The sequence below is a fragment of the Lithobates pipiens genome, unplaced genomic scaffold (assembly GCF_037356315.1).
Source record: "Lithobates pipiens isolate NorthernLeopardFrog02 unplaced genomic scaffold, aLitPip1_a1.2 Scaffold_8, whole genome shotgun sequence".
NCBI lineage: Eukaryota > Metazoa > Chordata > Amphibia > Anura > Ranidae > Lithobates > Lithobates pipiens.
In genome coordinates this window covers 533,147,000-533,166,331 of record NW_027507903.1, presented here as the reverse complement: position 1 = coordinate 533,166,331, position 19,332 = coordinate 533,147,000, and the positions used below count along the sequence as shown (strand labels likewise).

Sequence of the window (19,332 nt, the reverse complement as noted above, 5' to 3'; positions counted from 1 at the left end):
TTCTTGCTTTTTGCCTTTACTCATGGAAAATGTAATCTGCACTTGCACCCTATGGCCTGAGAACTTTACAACAGGGCAATAAGCGCCCAAAGAAACTCAAGGTTCTTTCCTCAAGGGTGCTTGAATGAGCTGTCTTTCTGTTACACTGACCACATTCTTTAAATTGTGGACCAGAACAGATAAAGAAAATGTGCGCCTTCTACTTGATGAAAAGAGGTGTGGAGAGCTGCGACATGGCTTTTCTCTTTCAGAAAACTCATTCTTCTGACTTTGTAGCTCAAACCGCTTGCAATTCTGTAGCAAGTTTACAAGGGAAAATAAAAACAAAGATTTTGCCACCCTTACCTTGTAAAGTAAGAGAACGGAGAACGGAGCTCCAGTCAAGTGGATTTGGCGGTGTTTTTTTTTTCTAGGAGTACTTATATGCTACCATTTCTTGCTATGAGAGAAAAAATATTCTCTTTTGTCTGGGATAAGCACGATTTTAGGTTTCGGATCACTTGAAGGCCTATTTGAAACCAAGGAGACATGGGTGATGGATTTCCGTGATGGCTTCTGTGCTCCAGTGGCGCAATCGGTCAGCGCGCGGTACTTATATGGCAGTATCTGTTGAGCAATGCCGAGGTTGTGAGTTCGAGCCTCACCTGGAGCATGCAGTTTCTTGCTTTTTGCCTTTATTCATGGAAAATGTAATCTGCACTTGCACCCTATGGCCTGAGAACTTTACAACAGGGCAATAAGCGCCCAAAGAAACTCAAGGTTCTTTCCTCAAGGGTGCTTGAATGAGCTGTCTTTCTGTTACACTGACCACATTCTTTAAATTGTGGACCAGAACAGATAAAGAAAATGTGCGCCTTCTACTTGATGAAAAGAGGTGTGGAGAGCTGCGACATGGCTTTTCTCTTTCAGAAAACTCATTCTTCTGACTTTGTAGCTCAAACCGCTTGCAATTCTGTAGCAAGTTTACAAGGGAAAATAAAAACAAAGATTTTGCCACCCTTACCTTGTAAAGTAAGAGAACGGATGACTTCTGAAAGAAAAAAAAAGTCTTTGCTGTCATCTAGCGAAAGCCCCAGTGGCCTAATGGATAAGGCACTGGCCTCCTAAGCCAGGGATTGTGGGTTCGAGTCCCATCTGGGGTGTTTGAGATCTAGCTTGACTCTTTCAAGTCACATCGAAAGCAAGGCTTTAGAATAAAACCTTTAGGACTTCCCTTTCCTGTTGCCTTAATTAATATGTCTGCCTTCTCCTAGTAGAACTCAGATTAGTTCAGCAGCATGCTATCAACTGAATGGAAACTTCTGCAAGATGGCTACAAGTCCTCTTGTCCAAAACCAAATCTCCTGCAATGTTTCTGCCAAACAATATGTTCAACTCCAAACAAAGGAAACGCTGCTTTTATTAGGAAAGAGCTTTGCATTTTCTCCGACATTCTCCAGACATCCCATTGTGGCATGCAAATCCGGTGGCCTAAAATCTTCAAGCAAAAAAGCCACCCTGACAAGTATCGTTGGTAAGCTTAATTTGCAGGAAGGCATTTTATGTCCTTTTTGTGCCAGTTTCAGAAATGTTTTTCCTGATGTATCAACATGTATACGAATAGCAATCAGAATCGCTCCTTAGAGGTGTGCTTCCTTTGCTTCATATGACATGTTGTTGTTGCATTTGTTGAGATTCACACTGATAGCCACTGCTTTGGGACACATTCAGAAGTCTTCTTGCCGCAAGCAGTCAGAAATAGAATCTGACGTGGATCGGCAGATTTTCTGAAAAATAGAGCATCAAAATGCTCAACACAGTTGCTGGATAGTGGCATTTCAAATGTATTAACAACTCTTGTGTTTTATCTGGGTTTACCCACAAACGGACCTTGATCCAAAGGTACTTGGTATTACCTGCCACTTCTTGCTTTACAGTGGATATTTAGTAACTTTTCAAACATGCATGAATATATCCCTAACACGTCACGATAGCAGTTGCAATATCATTTTTTCTTTCAAAAAAGTTCTACTTTTATTTTTAAAATACTGTCCTTGAGCTCCAGTCAAGTGGATTTGGCGGTGTTTTTTTTTTTCTAGGAGTACTTATATGCTACCATTTCTTGCTATGAGAGAAAAAATATTCTCTTTTGTCTGGGATAAGCACGATTTTAGGTTTCGGATCACTTGAAGGCCTATTTGAAACCAAGGAGACATGGGTGATGGATTTCCGTGATGGCTTCTGTGCTCCAGTGGCGCAATCGGTCAGCGCGCGGTACTTATATGGCAGTATCTGTTGAGCAATGCCGAGGTTGTGAGTTCGAGCCTCACCTGGAGCATGCAGTTTCTTGCTTTTTGCCTTTATTCATGGAAAATGTAATCTGCACTTGCACCCTATGGCCTGAGAACTTTACAACAGGGCAATAAGCGCCCAAAGAAACTCAAGGTTCTTTCCTCAAGGGTGCTTGAATGAGCTGTCTTTCTGTTACACTGACCACATTCTTTAAATTGTGGACCAGAACAGATAAAGAAAATGTGCGCCTTCTACTTGATGAAAAGAGGTGTGGAGAGCTGCGACATGGCTTTTCTCTTTCAGAAAACTCATTCTTCTGACTTTGTAGCTCAAACCGCTTGCAATTCTGTAGCAAGTTTACAAGGGAAAATAAAAACAAAGATTTTGCCACCCTTACCTTGTAAAGTAAGAGAACGGATAACTTCTGAAAGAAAAAAAAGTCTTTGCTGTCATCTAGCGAAAGCCCCAGTGGCCTAATGGATAAGGCACTGGCCTCCTAAGCCAGGGATTGTGGGTTCGAGTCCCATCTGGGGTGTTTGAGATCTAGCTTGACTCTTTCAAGTCACATCGAAAGCAAGGCTTTAGAATAAAACCTTTAGGACTTCCCTTTCCTGTTGCCTTAATTAATATGTCTGCCTTCTCCTAGTAGAACTCAGATTAGTTCAGCAGCATGCTATCATCTGAATGGAAACTTCTGCAAGATGGCTACAAGTCCTCTTGTCCTAAACCAAATCTCCTGCAATGTTTCTGCCAAACAATATGTTCAACTCCCCACAAAGGAAACGCTGCTTTCATTAGGAAGGAGCTTTGCATTTTCTCCGACATTCTCCAGACATCCCATTGTGGCATGCAAATCCGGTGGCCTAAAATCTTCAAGCAAAAAAGCCACCCTGACAAGTATCGTTGGTAAGCTTAATTTGCAGGAAGGCATTTTATGTCCTTTTTGTGCCAGTTTCAGAAATGTTTTTCCTGATGTATCAACATGTATACGAATAGCAATCAGAATCGCTCCTTAGAGGTGTGCTTCCTTTGCTTCATATGACATGGTGTTGTTGCATTTGTTGAGATTCACACTGATAGCCACTGCTTTGGGACACATTCAGAAGTCTTCTTGCCGCAAGCAGTCAGAAATAGAATCTGACGTGGATCGGCAGATTTTCTGAAAAATAGAGCATCAAAATGCTCAACACAGTTGCTGGATAGTGGCATTTCAAATGTATTAACAACTCTTGTGTTTTATCTGGGTTTACCCACAAACGGACCTTGATCCAAAGGTACTTGGTATTACCTGCCACTTCTTGCTTTACAGTGGATATTTAGTAACTTTTCAAACATGCATGAATATATCCCTAACACGTCACGATAGCAGTTGCAATATCATTTTTTCTTTCAAAAAAGTTCTACTTTTATTTTTAAAATACTGTCCTTGAGCTCCAGTCAAGTGGATTTGGCGGTGTTTTTTTTTTCCTAGGAGTACTTATATGCTACCATTTCTTGCTATGAGAGAAAAAATATTCTCTTTTGTCTGTGATAAGCACGATTTTAGGTTTCGGATCACTTGAAGGCCTATTTGAAACCAAGGAGACATGGGTGATGGATTTCCGTGATGGCTTCTGTGCTCCAGTGGCGCAATCGGTCAGCGCGCGGTACTTATATGGCAGTATCTGTTGAGCAATGCCGAGGTTGTGAGTTCGAACCTCACCTGGAGCATGCAGTTTCTTGCTTTTTGCCTTTACTCAAGGAAAATGTAATCTGCACTTGCACCCTATGGCCTGAGAACTTTACAACAGGGCAATAAGCGCCCAAAGAAACTCAAGGTTCTTTCCTCAAGGGTGCTTGAATGAGCTGTCTTTCTGTTACACTGACCACATTCTTTAAATTGTGGACCAGAACAGATAAAGAAAATGTGCGCCTTCTACTTGATGAAAAGAGGTGTGGAGAGCTGCGACATGGCTTTTCTCTTTCAGAAAACTCATTCTTCTGACTTTGTAGCTCAAACCGCTTGCAATTCTGTAGCAAGTTTACAAGGGAAAATAAAAACAAAGATTTTGCCACCCTTACCTTGTAAAGTAAGAGAACGGAGAACGGAGCTCCAGTCAAGTGGATTTGGCGGTGTTTTTTTTTTTCTAGGAGTACTTATATGCTACCATTTCTTGCTATGAGAGAAAAAATATTCTCTTTTGTCTGGGATAAGCACGATTTTAGGTTTCGGATCACTTGAAGGCCTATTTGAAACCAAGGAGACATGGGTGATGGATTTCCGTGATGGCTTCTGTGCTCCAGTGGCGCAATCGGTCAGCGCGCGGTACTTATATGGCAGTATCTGTTGAGCAATGCCGAGGTTGTGAGTTCGAGCCTCACCTGGAGCATGCAGTTTCTTGCTTTTTGCCTTTATTCATGGAAAATGTAATCTGCACTTGCACCCTATGGCCTGAGAACTTTACAACAGGGCAATAAGCGCCCAAAGAAACTCAAGGTTCTTTCCTCAAGGGTGCTTGAATGAGCTGTCTTTCTGTTACACTGACCACATTCTTTAAATTGTGGACCAGAACAGATAAAGAAAATGTGCGCCTTCTACTTGATGAAAAGAGGTGTGGAGAGCTGCGACATGGCTTTTCTCTTTCAGAAAACTCATTCTTCTGACTTTGTAGCTCAAACCGCTTGCAATTCTGTAGCAAGTTTACAAGGGAAAATAAAAACAAAGATTTTGCCACCCTTACCTTGTAAAGTAAGAGAACGGATGACTTCTGAAAGAAAAAAAAAAAAAGTCTTTGCTGTCATCTAGCGAAAGCCCCAGTGGCCTAATGGATAAGGCACTGGCCTCCTAAGCCAGGGATTGTGGGTTCGAGTCCCATCTGGGGTGTTTGAGATCTAGCTTGACTCTTTCAAGTCACATCGAAAGCAAGGCTTTAGAATAAAACCTTTAGGACTTCCCTTTCCTGTTGCCTTAATTAATATGTCTGCCTTCTCCTAGTAGAACTCAGATTAGTTCAGCAGCATGCTATCAACTGAATGGAAACTTCTGCAAGATGGCTACAAGTCCTCTTGTCCAAAACCAAATCTCCTGCAATGTTTCTGCCAAACAATATGTTCAACTCCCCACAAAGGAAACGCTGCTTTCATTAGGAAAGAGCTTTGCATTTTCTCCGACATTCTCCAGACATCCCATTGTGGCATGCAAATCCGGTGGCCTAAAATCTTCAAGCAAAAAAGCCACCCTGACAAGTATCGTTGGTAAGCTTAATTTGCAGGAAGGCATTTTATGTCCTTTTTGTGCCAGTTTCAGAAATGTTTTTCCTGATGTATCAACATGTATACGAATAGCAATCAGAATCGCTCCTTAGAGGTGTGCTTCCTTTGCTTCATATGACATGGTGTTGTTGCATTTGTTGAGATTCACACTGATAGCCACTGCTTTGGGACACATTCAGAAGTCTTCTTGCCGCAAGCAGTCAGAAATAGAATCTGACGTGGATCGGCAGATTTTCTGAAAAATAGAGCATCAAAATGCTCAACACAGTTACTGGATAGTGGCATTTCAAATGTATTAACAACTCTTGTGTTTTATCTGGGTTTACCCACAAACGGACCTTGATCCAAAGGTACTTGGTATTACCTGCCACTTCTTGCTTTACAGTGGATATTTAGTAACTTTTCAAACATGCATGAATATATCCCTAACACGTCACGATAGCAGTTGCAATATCATTTTTTCTTTCAAAAAAGTTCTACTTTTATTTTTAAAATACTGTCCTTGAGCTCCAGTCAAGTGGATTTGGCGGTGTTTTTTTTTTTCTAGGAGTACTTATATGCTACCATTTCTTGCTATGAGAGAAAAAATATTCTCTTTTGTCTGGGATAAGCACGATTTTAGGTTTCGGATCACTTGAAGGCCTATTTGAAACCAAGGAGACATGGGTGATGGATTTCCGTGATGGCTTCTGTGCTCCAGTGGCGCAATCGGTCAGCGCGCGGTACTTATATGGCAGTATCTGTTGAGCAATGCCGAGGTTGTGAGTTCGAACCTCACCTGGAGCATGCAGTTTCTTGCTTTTTGCCTTTACTCATGGAAAATGTAATCTGCACTTGCACCCTATGGCCTGAGAACTTTACAACAGGGCAATAAGCGCCCAAAGAAACTCAAGGTTCTTTCCTCAAGGGTGCTTGAATGAGCTGTCTTTCTGTTACACTGACCACATTCTTTAAATTGTGGACCAGAACAGATAAAGAAAATGTGCGCCTTCTACTTGATGAAAAGAGGTGTGGAGAGCTGCGACATGGCTTTTCTCTTTCAGAAAACTCATTCTTCTGACTTTGTAGCTCAAACCGCTTGCAATTCTGTAGCAAGTTTACAAGGGAAAATAAAAACAAAGATTTTGGCACCCTTACCTTGTAAAGTAAGAGAACGGATGACTTCTGAAAGAAAAAAAAAAAAAGTCTTTGCTGTCATCTAGCGAAAGCCCCAGTGGCCTAATGGATAAGGCACTGGCCACCTAAGCCAGGGATTGTGGGTTTGAGTCCCATCTGGGGTGTTTGAGATCTAGCTTGACTCTTTCAAGTCACATCGAAAGCAAGGCTTTAGAATAAAACCTTTAGGACTTCCCTTTCCTGTTGCCTTAATTAATATGTCTGCCTTCTCCTAGTAGAACTCAGATTAGTTCAGCAGCATGCTATCAACTGAATGGAAACTTCTGCAAGATGGCTACAAGTCCTCTTGTCCAAAACCAAATCTCCTGCAATGTTTCTGCCAAACAATATGTTCAACTCCCCACAAAGGAAACGCTGCTTTCATTAGGAAAGAGCTTTGCATTTTCTCCGACATTCTCCAGACATCCCATTGTGGCATGCAAATCCGGTGGCCTAAAATCTTCAAGCAAAAAAGCCACCCTGACAAGTATCGTTGGTAAGCTTAATTTGCAGGAAGGCATTTTATGTCCTTTTTGTGCCAGTTTCAGAAATGTTTTTCCTGATGTATCAACATGTATACGAATAGCAATCAGAATCGCTCCTTAGAGGTGTGCTTCCTTTGCTTCATATGACATGTTGTTGTTGCATTTGTTGAGATTCACACTGATAGCCACTGCTTTGGGACACATTCAGAAGTCTTCTTGCCGCAAGCAGTCAGAAATAGAATCTGACGTGGATCGGCAGATTTTCTGAAAAATAGAGCATCAAAATGCTCAACACAGTTGCTGGATAGTGGCATTTCAAATGTATTAACAACTCTTGTGTTTTATCTGGGTTTACCCACAAACGGACCTTGATCCAAAGGTACTTGGTATTACCTGCCACTTCTTGCTTTACAGTGGATATTTAGTAACTTTTCAAACATGCATGAATATATCCCTAACACGTCACGATAGCAGTTGCAATATCATTTTTTCTTTCAAAAAAGTTCTACTTTTATTTTTAAAATACTGTCCTTGAGCTCCAGTCAAGTGGATTTGGCGGTGTTTTTTTTTTTTCTAGGAGTACTTATATGCTACCATTTCTTGCTATGAGAGAAAAAATATTCTCTTTTGTCTGGGATAAGCACGATTTTAGGTTTCGGATCACTTGAAGGCCTATTTGAAACCAAGGAGACATGGGTGATGGATTTCCGTGATGGCTTCTGTGCTCCAGTGGCGCAATCGGTCAGCGCGCGGTACTTATATGGCAGTATCTGTTGAGCAATGCCGAGGTTGTGAGTTCGAGCCTCACCTGGAGCATGCAGTTTCTTGCTTTTTGCCTTTATTCATGGAAAATGTAATCTGCACTTGCACCCTATGGCCTGAGAACTTTACAACAGGGCAATAAGCGCCCAAAGAAACTCAAGGTTCTTTCCTCAAGGGTGCTTGAATGAGCTGTCTTTCTGTTACACTGACCACATTCTTTAAATTGTGGACCAGAACAGATAAAGAAAATGTGCGCCTTCTACTTGATGAAAAGAGGTGTGGAGAGCTGCGACATGGCTTTTCTCTTTCAGAAAACTCATTCTTCTGACTTTGTAGCTCAAACCGCTTGCAATTCTGTAGCAAGTTTACAAGGGAAAATAAAAACAAAGATTTTGCCACCCTTACCTTGTAAAGTAAGAGAACGGATAACTTCTGAAAGAAAAAAAAGTCTTTGCTGTCATCTAGCGAAAGCCCCAGTGGCCTAATGGATAAGGCACTGGCCTCCTAAGCCAGGGATTGTGGGTTCGAGTCCCATCTGGGGTGTTTGAGATCTAGCTTGACTCTTTCAAGTCACATCGAAAGCAAGGCTTTAGAATAAAACCTTTAGGACTTCCCTTTCCTGTTGCCTTAATTAATATGTCTGCCTTCTCCTAGTAGAACTCAGATTAGTTCAGCAGCATGCTATCATCTGAATGGAAACTTCTGCAAGATGGCTACAAGTCCTCTTGTCCAAAACCAAATCTCCTGCAATGTTTCTGCCAAACAATATGTTCAACTCCCCACAAAGGAAACGCTGCTTTCATTAGGAAGGAGCTTTGCATTTTCTCCGACATTCTCCAGACATCCCATTGTGGCATGCAAATCCGGTGGCCTAAAATCTTCAAGCAAAAAAGCCACCCTGACAAGTATCGTTGGTAAGCTTAATTTGCAGGAAGGCATTTTATGTCCTTTTTGTGCCAGTTTCAGAAATGTTTTTCCTGATGTATCAACATGTATACGAATAGCAATCAGAATCGCTCCTTAGAGGTGTGCTTCCTTTGCTTCATATGACATGGTGTTGTTGCATTTGTTGAGATTCACACTGATAGCCACTGCTTTGGGACACATTCAGAAGTCTTCTTGCCGCAAGCAGTCAGAAATAGAATCTGACGTGGATCGGCAGATTTTCTGAAAAATAGAGCATCAAAATGCTCAACACAGTTGCTGGATAGTGGCATTTCAAATGTATTAACAACTCTTGTGTTTTATCTGGGTTTACCCACAAACGGACCTTGATCCAAAGGTACTTGGTATTACCTGCCACTTCTTGCTTTACAGTGGATATTTAGTAACTTTTCAAACATGCATGAATATATCCCTAACACGTCACGATAGCAGTTGCAATATCATTTTTTCTTTCAAAAAAGTTCTACTTTTATTTTTAAAATACTGTCCTTGAGCTCCAGTCAAGTGGATTTGGCGGTGTTTTTTTTTTTCTAGGAGTACTTATATGCTACCATTTCTTGCTATGAGAGAAAAAATATTCTCTTTTGTCTGGGATAAGCACGATTTTAGGTTTCGGATCACTTGAAGGCCTATTTGAAACCAAGGAGACATGGGTGATGGATTTCCGTGATGGCTTCTGTGCTCCAGTGGCGCAATCGGTCAGCGCGCGGTACTTATATGGCAGTATCTGTTGAGCAATGCCGAGGTTGTGAGTTCGAGCCTCACCTGGAGCATGCAGTTTCTTGCTTTTTGCCTTTATTCATGGAAAATGTAATCTGCACTTGCACCCTATGGCCTGAGAACTTTACAACAGGGCAATAAGCGCCCAAAGAAACTCAAGGTTCTTTCCTCAAGGGTGCTTGAATGAGCTGTCTTTCTGTTACACTGACCACATTCTTTAAATTGTGGACCAGAACAGATAAAGAAAATGTGCGCCTTCTACTTGATGAAAAGAGGTGTGGAGAGCTGCGACATGGCTTTTCTCTTTCAGAAAACTCATTCTTCTGACTTTGTAGCTCAAACCGCTTGCAATTCTGTAGCAAGTTTACAAGGGAAAATAAAAACAAAGATTTTGCCACCCTTACCTTGTAAAGTAAGAGAACGGAGAACGGAGCTCCAGTCAAGTGGATTTGGCGGTGTTTTTTTTTTTCTAGGAGTACTTATATGCTACCATTTCTTGCTATGAGAGAAAAAATATTCTCTTTTGTCTGGGATAAGCACGATTTTAGGTTTCGGATCACTTGAAGGCCTATTTGAAACCAAGGAGACATGGGTGATGGATTTCCGTGATGGCTTCTGTGCTCCAGTGGCGCAATCGGTCAGCGCGCGGTACTTATATGGCAGTATCTGTTGAGCAATGCCGAGGTTGTGAGTTCGAGCCTCACCTGGAGCATGCAGTTTCTTGCTTTTTGCCTTTATTCATGGAAAATGTAATCTGCACTTGCACCCTATGGCCTGAGAACTTTACAACAGGGCAATAAGCGCCCAAAGAAACTCAAGGTTCTTTCCTCAAGGGTGCTTGAATGAGCTGTCTTTCTGTTACACTGACCACATTCTTTAAATTGTGGACCAGAACAGATAAAGAAAATGTGCGCCTTCTACTTGATGAAAAGAGGTGTGGAGAGCTGCGACATGGCTTTTCTCTTTCAGAAAACTCATTCTTCTGACTTTGTAGCTCAAACCGCTTGCAATTCTGTAGCAAGTTTACAAGGGAAAATAAAAACAAAGATTTTGCCACCCTTACCTTGTAAAGTAAGAGAACGGATGCCTTCTGAAAGAAAAAAAAAGTCTTTGCTGTCATCTATTGAAAGCCCCAGTGGCCTAATGGATAAGGCACTGGCCTCCTAAGCCAGGGATTGTGGGTTCGAGTCCCATCTGGGGTGTTTGAGATCTTGCTTGACTCTTTCAAGTCACATCTAAAGCAAGGCTTTAGAATAAAACCTTTAGGACTTCCCTTTCCTGTTGTCTTAATTAATATGTGTGCCTTCTCCTAGTAGAACTCAGATTAGTTCAGCAGCATGCTATCAACTGAATGGAAACTTCTGCAAGATGGCTACAAGTCCTCTTGTCCAAAACCAAATCTCCTGCAATGTTTCTGCCAAACAATATGTTCAACTCCCCACAAAGGAAACGCTGCATTTATTAGGAAAGAGCTTTGCATTTTCTCCGACATTCTCCAGACATCCCATTGTGGCATGCAAATCTGGTGGCCTAAAATCTTCAAGCAAAAAAGCCACCCTGACAAGTATCGTTGGTAAGCTTAATTTGCAGGAAGGCATTTTATGTCCTTTTTGTGCCAGTTTCAGAAATGTTTTTCCTGATGTATCAACATGTATACGAATAGCAATCAGAATCGCTCCTTAGAGGTGTGCTTCCTTTGCTTCATATGACATGGTGTTGTTGCATTTGTTGAGATTCACACTGATAGCCACTGCTTTGGGACACATTCAGAAGTCTTCTTGCCGCAAGCAGTCAGAAATAGAATCTGACGTGGATCGGCAGATTTTCTGAAAAATAGAGCATCAAAATGCTCAACACAGTTGCTGGATAGTGGCATTTCAAATGTATTAACAACTCTTGTGTTTTATCTGGGTTTACCCACAAACGGACCTTGATCCAAAGGTACTTGGTATTACCTGCCACTTCTTGCTTTACAGTGGATATTTAGTAACTTTTCAAACATGCATGAATATATCCCTAACACGTCACGATAGCAGTTGCAATATCATTTTTTCTTTCAAAAAAGTTCTACTTTTATTTTTAAAATACTGTCCTTGAGCTCCAGTCAAGTGGATTTGGCGGTGTTTTTTTTTTTCTAGGAGTACTTATATGCTACCATTTCTTGCTATGAGAGAAAAAATATTCTCTTTTGTCTGTGATAAGCACGATTTTAGGTTTCGGATCACTTGAAGGCCTATTTGAAACCAAGGAGACATGGGTGATGGATTTCTGTGATGGCTTCTGTGCTCCAGTGGCGCAATCGGTCAGCGCGCGGTACTTATATGGCAGTATCTGTTGAGCAATGCCGAGGTTGTGAGTTCGAACCTCACCTGGAGCATGCAGTTTCTTGCTTTTTGCCTTTACTCAAGGAAAATGTAATCTGCACTTGCACCCTATGGCCTGAGAACTTTACAACAGGGCAATAAGCGCCCAAAGAAACTCAAGGTTCTTTCCTCAAGGGTGCTTGAATGAGCTGTCTTTCTGTTACACTGACCACCTTCTTTAAATTGTGGACCAGAACAGATAAAGAAAATGTGCGCCTTCTACTTGATGAAAAGAGGTGTGGAGAGCTGCGACATGGCTTTTCTCTTTCAGAAAACTCATTCTTCTGACTTTGTAGCTCAAACCGCTTGCAATTCTGTAGCAAGTTTACAAGGGAAAATAAAAACAAAGATTTTGCCACCCTTACCTTGTAAAGTAAGAGAACGGAGAACGGAGCTCCAGTCAAGTGGATTTGGCGGTGTTTTTTTTTTTCTAGGAGTACTTATATGCTACCATTTCTTGCTATGAGAGAAAAAATATTCTCTTTTGTCTGGGATAAGCACGATTTTAGGTTTCGGATCACTTGAAGGCCTATTTGAAACCAAGGAGACATGGGTGATGGATTTCCGTGATGGCTTCTGTGCTCCAGTGGCGCAATCGGTCAGCGCGCGGTACTTATATGGCAGTATCTGTTGAGCAATGCCGAGGTTGTGAGTTCGAGCCTCACCTGGAGCATGCAGTTTCTTGCTTTTTGCCTTTATTCATGGAAAATGTAATCTGCACTTGCACCCTATGGCCTGAGAACTTTACAACAGGGCAATAAGCGCCCAAAGAAACTCAAGGTTCTTTCCTCAAGGGTGCTTGAATGAGCTGTCTTTCTGTTACACTGACCACATTCTTTAAATTGTGGACCAGAACAGATAAAGAAAATGTGCGCCTTCTACTTGATGAAAAGAGGTGTGGAGAGCTGCGACATGGCTTTTCTCTTTCAGAAAACTCATTCTTCTGACTTTGTAGCTCAAACCGCTTGCAATTCTGTAGCAAGTTTACAAGGGAAAATAAAAACAAAGATTTTGCCACCCTTACCTTGTAAAGTAAGAGAACGGATGCCTTCTGAAAGAAAAAAAAAGTCTTTGCTGTCATCTATTGAAAGCCCCAGTGGCCTAATGGATAAGGCACTGGCCTCCTAAGCCAGGGATTGTGGGTTCGAGTCCCATCTGGGGTGTTTGAGATCTTGCTTGACTCTTTCAAGTCACATCTAAAGCAAGGCTTTAGAATAAAACCTTTAGGACTTCCCTTTCCTGTTGTCTTAATTAATATGTGTGCCTTCTCCTAGTAGAACTCAGATTAGTTCAGCAGCATGCTATCAACTGAATGGAAACTTCTGCAAGATGGCTACAAGTCCTCTTGTCCAAAACCAAATCTCCTGCAATGTTTCTGCCAAACAATATGTTCAACTCCCCACAAAGGAAACGCTGCATTTATTAGGAAAGAGCTTTGCATTTTCTCCGACATTCTCCAGACATCCCATTGTGGCATGCAAATCTGGTGGCCTAAAATCTTCAAGCAAAAAAGCCACCCTGACAAGTATCGTTGGTAAGCTTAATTTGCAGGAAGGCATTTTATGTCCTTTTTGTGCCAGTTTCAGAAATGTTTTTCCTGATGTATCAACATGTATACGAATAGCAATCAGAATCGCTCCTTAGAGGTGTGCTTCCTTTGCTTCATATGACATGGTGTTGTTGCATTTGTTAAGATTCACACTGATAGCCACTGCTTTGGGACACATTCAGAAGTCTTCTTGCCGCAAGCAGTCAGAAATAGAATCTGACGTGGATCGGCAGATTTTCTGAAAAATAGAGCATCAAAATGCTCAACACAGTTGCTGGATAGTGGCATTTCAAATGTATTAACAACTCTTGTGTTTTATCTGGGTTTACCCACAAACGGACCTTGATCCAAAGGTACTTGGTATTACCTGCCACTTCTTGCTTTACAGTGGATATTTAGTAACTTTTCAAACATGCATGAATATATCCCTAACACGTCACGATAGCAGTTGCAATATCATTTTTTCTTTCAAAAAAGTTCTACTTTTATTTTTAAAATACTGTCCTTGAGCTCCAGTCAAGTGGATTTGGCGGTGTTTTTTTTTTTCTAGGAGTACTTATATGCTACCATTTCTTGCTATGAGAGAAAAAATATTCTCTTTTGTCTGTGATAAGCACGATTTTAGGTTTCGGATCACTTGAAGGCCTATTTGAAACCAAGGAGACATGGGTGATGGATTTCTGTGATGGCTTCTGTGCTCCAGTGGCGCAATCGGTCAGCGCGCGGTACTTATATGGCAGTATCTGTTGAGCAATGCTGAGGTTGTGAGTTCGAACCTCACCTGGAGCATGCAGTTTCTTGCTTTTTGCCTTTACTCAAGGAAAATGTAATCTGCACTTGCACCCTATGGCCTGAGAACTTTACAACAGGGCAATAAGCGCCCAAAGAAACTCAAGGTTCTTTCCTCAAGGGTGCTTGAATGAGCTGTCTTTCTGTTACACTGACCACATTCTTTAAATTGTGGACCAGAACAGATAAAGAAAATGTGCGCCTTCTACTTGATGAAAAGAGGTGTGGAGAGCTGCGACATGGCTTTTCTCTTTCAGAAAACTCATTCTTCTGACTTTGTAGCTCAAACCGCTTGCAATTCTGTAGCAAGTTTACAAGGGAAAATAAAAACAAAGATTTTGCCACCCTTACCTTGTAAAGTAAGAGAACGGAGAACGGAGCTCCAGTCAAGTGGATTTGGCGGTGTTTTTTTTTTTCTAGGAGTACTTATATGCTACCATTTCTTGCTATGAGAGAAAAAATATTCTCTTTTGTCTGGGATAAGCACGATTTTAGGTTTCGGATCACTTGAAGGCCTATTTGAAACCAAGGAGACATGGGTGATGGATTTCCGTGATGGCTTCTGTGCTCCAGTGGCGCAATCGGTCAGCGCGCGGTACTTATATGGCAGTATCTGTTGAGCAATGCCGAGGTTGTGAGTTCGAGCCTCACCTGGAGCATGCAGTTTCTTGCTTTTTGCCTTTATTCATGGAAAATGTAATCTGCACTTGCACCCTATGGCCTGAGAACTTTACAACAGGGCAATAAGCGCCCAAAGAAACTCAAGGTTCTTTCCTCAAGGGTGCTTGAATGAGCTGTCTTTCTGTTACACTGACCACATTCTTTAAATTGTGGACCAGAACAGATAAAGAAAATGTGCGCCTTCTACTTGATGAAAAGAGGTGTGGAGAGCTGCGACATGGCTTTTCTCTTTCAGAAAACTCATTCTTCTGACTTTGTAGCTCAAACCGCTTGCAATTCTGTAGCAAGTTTACAAGGGAAAATAAAAACAAAGATTTTGCCACCCTTACCTTGTAAAGTAAGAGAACGGATGCCTTCTGAAAGAAAAAAAAAGTCTTTGCTGTCATCTATTGAAAGCCCCAGTGGCCTAATGGATAAGGCACTGGCCTCCTAAGCCAGGGATTGTGGGTTCGAGTCCCATCTGGGGTGTTTGAGATCTTGCTTGACTCTTTCAAGTCACATCTAAAGCAAGGCTTTAGAATAAAACCTTTAGGACTTCCCTTTCCTGTTGTCTTAATTAATATGTGTGCCTTCTCCTAGTAGAACTCAGATTAGTTCAGCAGCATGCTATCAACTGAATGGAAACTTCTGCAAGATGGCTACAAGTCCTCTTGTCCAAAACCAAATCTCCTGCAATGTTTCTGCCAAACAATATGTTCAACTCCCCACAAAGGAAACGCTGCATTTATTAGGAAAGAGCTTTGCATTTTCTCCGACATTCTCCAGACATCCCATTGTGGCATGCAAATCTGGTGGCCTAAAATCTTCAAGCAAAAAAGCCACCCTGACAAGTATCGTTGGTAAGCTTAATTTGCAGGAAGGCATTTTATGTCCTTTTTGTGCCAGTTTCAGAAATGTTTTTCCTGATGTATCAACATGTATACGAATAGCAATCAGAATCGCTCCTTAGAGGTGTGCTTCCTTTGCTTCATATGACATGGTGTTGTTGCATTTGTTGAGATTCACACTGATAGCCACTGCTTTGGGACACATTCAGAAGTCTTCTTGCCGCAAGCAGTCAGAAATAGAATCTGACGTGGATCGGCAGATTTTCTGAAAAATAGAGCATCAAAATGCTCAACACAGTTGCTGGATAGTGGCATTTCAAATGTATTAACAACTCTTGTGTTTTATCTGGGTTTACCCACAAACGGACCTTGATCCAAAGGTACTTGGTATTACCTGCCACTTCTTGCTTTACAGTGGATATTTAGTAACTTTTCAAACATGCATGAATATATCCCTAACACGTCACGATAGCAGTTGCAATATCATTTTTTCTTTCAAAAAAGTTCTACTTTTATTTTTAAAATACTGTCCTTGAGCTCCAGTCAAGTGGATTTGGCGGTGTTTTTTTTTTTCTAGGAGTACTTATATGCTACCATTTCTTGCTATGAGAGAAAAAATATTCTCTTTTGTCTGTGATAAGCACGATTTTAGGTTTCGGATCACTTGAAGGCCTATTTGAAACCAAGGAGACATGGGTGATGGATTTCCGTGATGGCTTCTGTGCTCCAGTGGCGCAATCGGTCAGCGCGCGGTACTTATATGGCAGTATCTGTTGAGCAATGCCGAGGTTGTGAGTTCGAGCCTCACCTGGAGCATGCAGTTTCTTGCTTTTTGCCTTTATTCATGGAAAATGTAATCTGCACTTGCACCCTATGGCCTGAGAACTTTACAACAGGGCAATAAGCGCCCAAAGAAACTCAAGGTTCTTTCCTCAAGGGTGCTTGAATGAGCTGTCTTTCTGTTACACTGACCACATTCTTTAAATTGTGGACCAGAACAGATAAAGAAAATGTGCGCCTTCTACTTGATGAAAAGAGGTGTGGAGAGCTGCGACATGGCTTTTCTCTTTCAGAAAACTCATTCTTCTGACTTTGTAGCTCAAACCGCTTGCAATTCTGTAGCAAGTTTACAAGGGAAAATAAAAACAAAGATTTTGCCACCCTTACCTTGTAAAGTAAGAGAACGGAGAACGGAGCTCCAGTCAAGTGGATTTGGCGGTGTTTTTTTTTTTCTAGGAGTACTTATATGCTACCATTTCTTGCTATGAGAGAAAAAATATTCTCTTTTGTCTGGGATAAGCACGATTTTAGGTTTCGGATCACTTGAAGGCCTATTTGAAACCAAGGAGACATGGGTGATGGATTTCCATGATGGCTTCTGTGCTCCAGTGGCGCAATCGGTCAGCGCGCGGTACTTATTATGGCAGTATCTGTTGAGCAATGCCGAGGTTGTGAGTTCGAGCCTCACCTGGAGCATGCAGTTTCTTGCTTTTTGCCTTTATTCATGGAAAATGTAATCTGCACTTGCACCCTATGGCCTGAGAACTTTACAACAGGGCAATAAGCGCCCAAAGAAACTCAAGGTTCTTTCCTCAAGGGTGCTTGAATGAGCTGTCTTTCTGTTACACTGACCACATTCTTTAAATTGTGGACCAGAACAGATAAAGAAAATGTGCGCCTTCTACTTGATGAAAAGAGGTGTGGAGAGCTGCGACATGGCTTTTCTCTTTCAGAAAACTCATTCTTCTGACTTTGTAGCTCAAACCGCTTGCAATTCTGTAGCAAGTTTACAAGGGAAAATAAAACAAAGATTTTGCCACCCTTACCTTGTAAAGTAAGAGAACGGATGACTTCTGAAAGAAAAAAAAAAGTCTTTGCTGTCATCTAGCGAAACCCCCAGTGGCCTAATGGATAAGGCACTGGCCTCCTAAGCCAGGGATTGTGGGTTCGAGTCCCATCTGGGGTGTTTGAGATCTAGCTTGACTCTTTCAAGTCACATCGAAAGCAAGGCTTTAGAATAAAACCTTTAGGACTTCCCTTTCCTGTTGCCTTAATTAATATGTCTGCCTTCTCCTAGTAGGACTCAGATTAGTTCAGCAGCATGCTATCAACTGAATGGAAACTTCTGCAAGATGGCTACAAGTCCTCTTGTCCAAAACCAAATCTCCTGCAATGTTTCTGCCAAACAATATGTTCAACTCCCCACAAAGGAAACGCTGCTGTCATTAGGAAAGAGCTTTGCATTTTCTCCGACATTCTCCAGACATCCCATTGTGGCATGCAAATCCGGTGGCCTAAAATCTTCAAGCAAAAAAGCCACCCTGACAAGTATCGTTGGTAAGCTTAATTTGCAGGAGGGCATTTTATGTCCTTTTTGTGCCAGTTTCAGAAATGTTTTTCCTGATGTATCAACATGTATACGAATAGCAATCAGAATCGCTCCTTAGAGGTGTGCTTCCTTTGCTTCATATGACATGGTGTTGTTGCATTTGTTGAGATTCACACTGATAGCCACTGCTTTGGGACACATTCAGAAGTCTTCTTGCCGCAAGCAGTCAGAAATAGAATCTGACGTGGATCGGCAGATTTTCTGAAAAATAGAGCATCAAAATGCTCAACACAGTTACTGGATAGTGGCATTTCAAATGTATTAACAACTCTTGTGTTTTATCTGGGTTTACCCACAAACGGACCTTGATCCAAAGGTACTTGGTATTACCTGCCACTTCTTGCTTTACAGTGGATATTTAGTAACTTTTCAAACATGCATGAATATATCCCTAACACGTCACGATAGCAGTTGCAATATCATTTTTTCTTTCAAAAAAGTTCTACTTTTATTTTTTAAATACTGTCCTTGAGCTCCAGTCAAGTGGATTTGGCGGTGTTTTTTTTTTCTAGGAGTACTTATATGCTACCATTTCTTGCTATGAGAGAAAAAATATTCTCTTTTGTCTGGGATAAGCACGATTTTAGGTTTCGGATCACTTGAAGGCCTATTTGAAACCAAGGAGACATGGGTGATGGATTTCCGTGATGGCTTCTGTGCTCCAGTGGCACAATCGGTCAGCGCGCGGTACTTATATGGCAGTATCTGTTGAGCAATGCCGAGGTTGTGAGTTTGAGCCTCACCTGGAGCATGCAGTTTCTTGCTTTTTGCCTTTACTCATGGAAAATGTAATCTGCACTTGCACCCTATGGCCTGAGAACTTTACAACAGGGCAATAAGCGCCCAAAGAAACTCAAGGTTCTTTCCTCAAGGGTGCTTGAATGAGCTGTCTTTCTGTTACACTGACCACATTCTTTAAATTGTGGACCAGAACAGATAAAGAAAATGTGCGCCTTCTACTTGATGAAAAGAGGTGTGGAGAGCTGCGACATGGCTTTTCTCTTTCAGAAAACTCATTCTTCTGACTTTGTAGCTCAAACCGCTTGCAATTCTGTAGCAAGTTTACAAGGGAAAATAAAAACAAAGATTTTGCCACCCTTACCTTGTAAAGTAAGAGAACGGAGAACGGAGCTCCAGTCAAGTG

At 41.5% G+C, this 19,332-nt stretch overlaps 21 non-coding genes across 21 annotated transcripts; all 21 read left to right on the top strand.

The window, feature by feature from the left end:
* The first annotated feature begins 559 nt into the window (after positions 1–559).
* Positions 560–652, top strand: TRNAI-UAU (transfer RNA isoleucine (anticodon UAU)). The gene is given in 2 exon segments: positions 560–597; positions 617–652. It is a non-coding gene; the product is annotated as a tRNA-Ile (tRNA).
* Positions 653–1,069: 417 nt separating this feature from the next.
* Positions 1,070–1,142, top strand: TRNAR-CCU (transfer RNA arginine (anticodon CCU)). The gene has a single exon. It is a non-coding gene; the product is annotated as a tRNA-Arg (tRNA).
* A 1,082-nt stretch (positions 1,143–2,224) lies between these two features.
* Positions 2,225–2,317, top strand: TRNAI-UAU (transfer RNA isoleucine (anticodon UAU)). Its single transcript is given in 2 exon segments — positions 2,225–2,262; positions 2,282–2,317. It is a non-coding gene; the product is annotated as a tRNA-Ile (tRNA).
* Positions 2,318–2,733: 416 nt separating this feature from the next.
* TRNAR-CCU (transfer RNA arginine (anticodon CCU)) lies at positions 2,734–2,806 on the top strand. Its single transcript has one exon. It is a non-coding gene; the product is annotated as a tRNA-Arg (tRNA).
* A 1,082-nt stretch (positions 2,807–3,888) lies between these two features.
* On the top strand, positions 3,889–3,981 carry TRNAI-UAU (transfer RNA isoleucine (anticodon UAU)). Its single transcript is given in 2 exon segments — positions 3,889–3,926; positions 3,946–3,981. It is a non-coding gene; the product is annotated as a tRNA-Ile (tRNA).
* Positions 3,982–4,547: 566 nt separating this feature from the next.
* On the top strand, positions 4,548–4,640 carry TRNAI-UAU (transfer RNA isoleucine (anticodon UAU)). The gene is given in 2 exon segments: positions 4,548–4,585; positions 4,605–4,640. It is a non-coding gene; the product is annotated as a tRNA-Ile (tRNA).
* Positions 4,641–5,061: 421 nt separating this feature from the next.
* Positions 5,062–5,134, top strand: TRNAR-CCU (transfer RNA arginine (anticodon CCU)). Its single transcript has one exon. It is a non-coding gene; the product is annotated as a tRNA-Arg (tRNA).
* Positions 5,135–6,216: 1,082 nt separating this feature from the next.
* TRNAI-UAU (transfer RNA isoleucine (anticodon UAU)) lies at positions 6,217–6,309 on the top strand. Its single transcript is given in 2 exon segments — positions 6,217–6,254; positions 6,274–6,309. It is a non-coding gene; the product is annotated as a tRNA-Ile (tRNA).
* Positions 6,310–7,886: 1,577 nt separating this feature from the next.
* TRNAI-UAU (transfer RNA isoleucine (anticodon UAU)) lies at positions 7,887–7,979 on the top strand. The gene is given in 2 exon segments: positions 7,887–7,924; positions 7,944–7,979. It is a non-coding gene; the product is annotated as a tRNA-Ile (tRNA).
* A 416-nt stretch (positions 7,980–8,395) lies between these two features.
* Positions 8,396–8,468, top strand: TRNAR-CCU (transfer RNA arginine (anticodon CCU)). Its single transcript has one exon. It is a non-coding gene; the product is annotated as a tRNA-Arg (tRNA).
* Positions 8,469–9,550: 1,082 nt separating this feature from the next.
* Positions 9,551–9,643, top strand: TRNAI-UAU (transfer RNA isoleucine (anticodon UAU)). The gene is given in 2 exon segments: positions 9,551–9,588; positions 9,608–9,643. It is a non-coding gene; the product is annotated as a tRNA-Ile (tRNA).
* A 566-nt stretch (positions 9,644–10,209) lies between these two features.
* On the top strand, positions 10,210–10,302 carry TRNAI-UAU (transfer RNA isoleucine (anticodon UAU)). Its single transcript is given in 2 exon segments — positions 10,210–10,247; positions 10,267–10,302. It is a non-coding gene; the product is annotated as a tRNA-Ile (tRNA).
* A 417-nt stretch (positions 10,303–10,719) lies between these two features.
* Positions 10,720–10,792, top strand: TRNAR-CCU (transfer RNA arginine (anticodon CCU)). Its single transcript has one exon. It is a non-coding gene; the product is annotated as a tRNA-Arg (tRNA).
* Positions 10,793–11,874: 1,082 nt separating this feature from the next.
* On the top strand, positions 11,875–11,967 carry TRNAI-UAU (transfer RNA isoleucine (anticodon UAU)). Its single transcript is given in 2 exon segments — positions 11,875–11,912; positions 11,932–11,967. It is a non-coding gene; the product is annotated as a tRNA-Ile (tRNA).
* A 566-nt stretch (positions 11,968–12,533) lies between these two features.
* TRNAI-UAU (transfer RNA isoleucine (anticodon UAU)) lies at positions 12,534–12,626 on the top strand. The gene is given in 2 exon segments: positions 12,534–12,571; positions 12,591–12,626. It is a non-coding gene; the product is annotated as a tRNA-Ile (tRNA).
* Positions 12,627–13,043: 417 nt separating this feature from the next.
* On the top strand, positions 13,044–13,116 carry TRNAR-CCU (transfer RNA arginine (anticodon CCU)). The gene has a single exon. It is a non-coding gene; the product is annotated as a tRNA-Arg (tRNA).
* A 1,082-nt stretch (positions 13,117–14,198) lies between these two features.
* On the top strand, positions 14,199–14,291 carry TRNAI-UAU (transfer RNA isoleucine (anticodon UAU)). The gene is given in 2 exon segments: positions 14,199–14,236; positions 14,256–14,291. It is a non-coding gene; the product is annotated as a tRNA-Ile (tRNA).
* A 566-nt stretch (positions 14,292–14,857) lies between these two features.
* On the top strand, positions 14,858–14,950 carry TRNAI-UAU (transfer RNA isoleucine (anticodon UAU)). The gene is given in 2 exon segments: positions 14,858–14,895; positions 14,915–14,950. It is a non-coding gene; the product is annotated as a tRNA-Ile (tRNA).
* A 417-nt stretch (positions 14,951–15,367) lies between these two features.
* TRNAR-CCU (transfer RNA arginine (anticodon CCU)) lies at positions 15,368–15,440 on the top strand. Its single transcript has one exon. It is a non-coding gene; the product is annotated as a tRNA-Arg (tRNA).
* A 1,082-nt stretch (positions 15,441–16,522) lies between these two features.
* TRNAI-UAU (transfer RNA isoleucine (anticodon UAU)) lies at positions 16,523–16,615 on the top strand. The gene is given in 2 exon segments: positions 16,523–16,560; positions 16,580–16,615. It is a non-coding gene; the product is annotated as a tRNA-Ile (tRNA).
* A 1,076-nt stretch (positions 16,616–17,691) lies between these two features.
* TRNAR-CCU (transfer RNA arginine (anticodon CCU)) lies at positions 17,692–17,765 on the top strand. The gene has a single exon. It is a non-coding gene; the product is annotated as a tRNA-Arg (tRNA).
* The last annotated feature ends 1,567 nt before the right edge of the window (positions 17,766–19,332 follow it).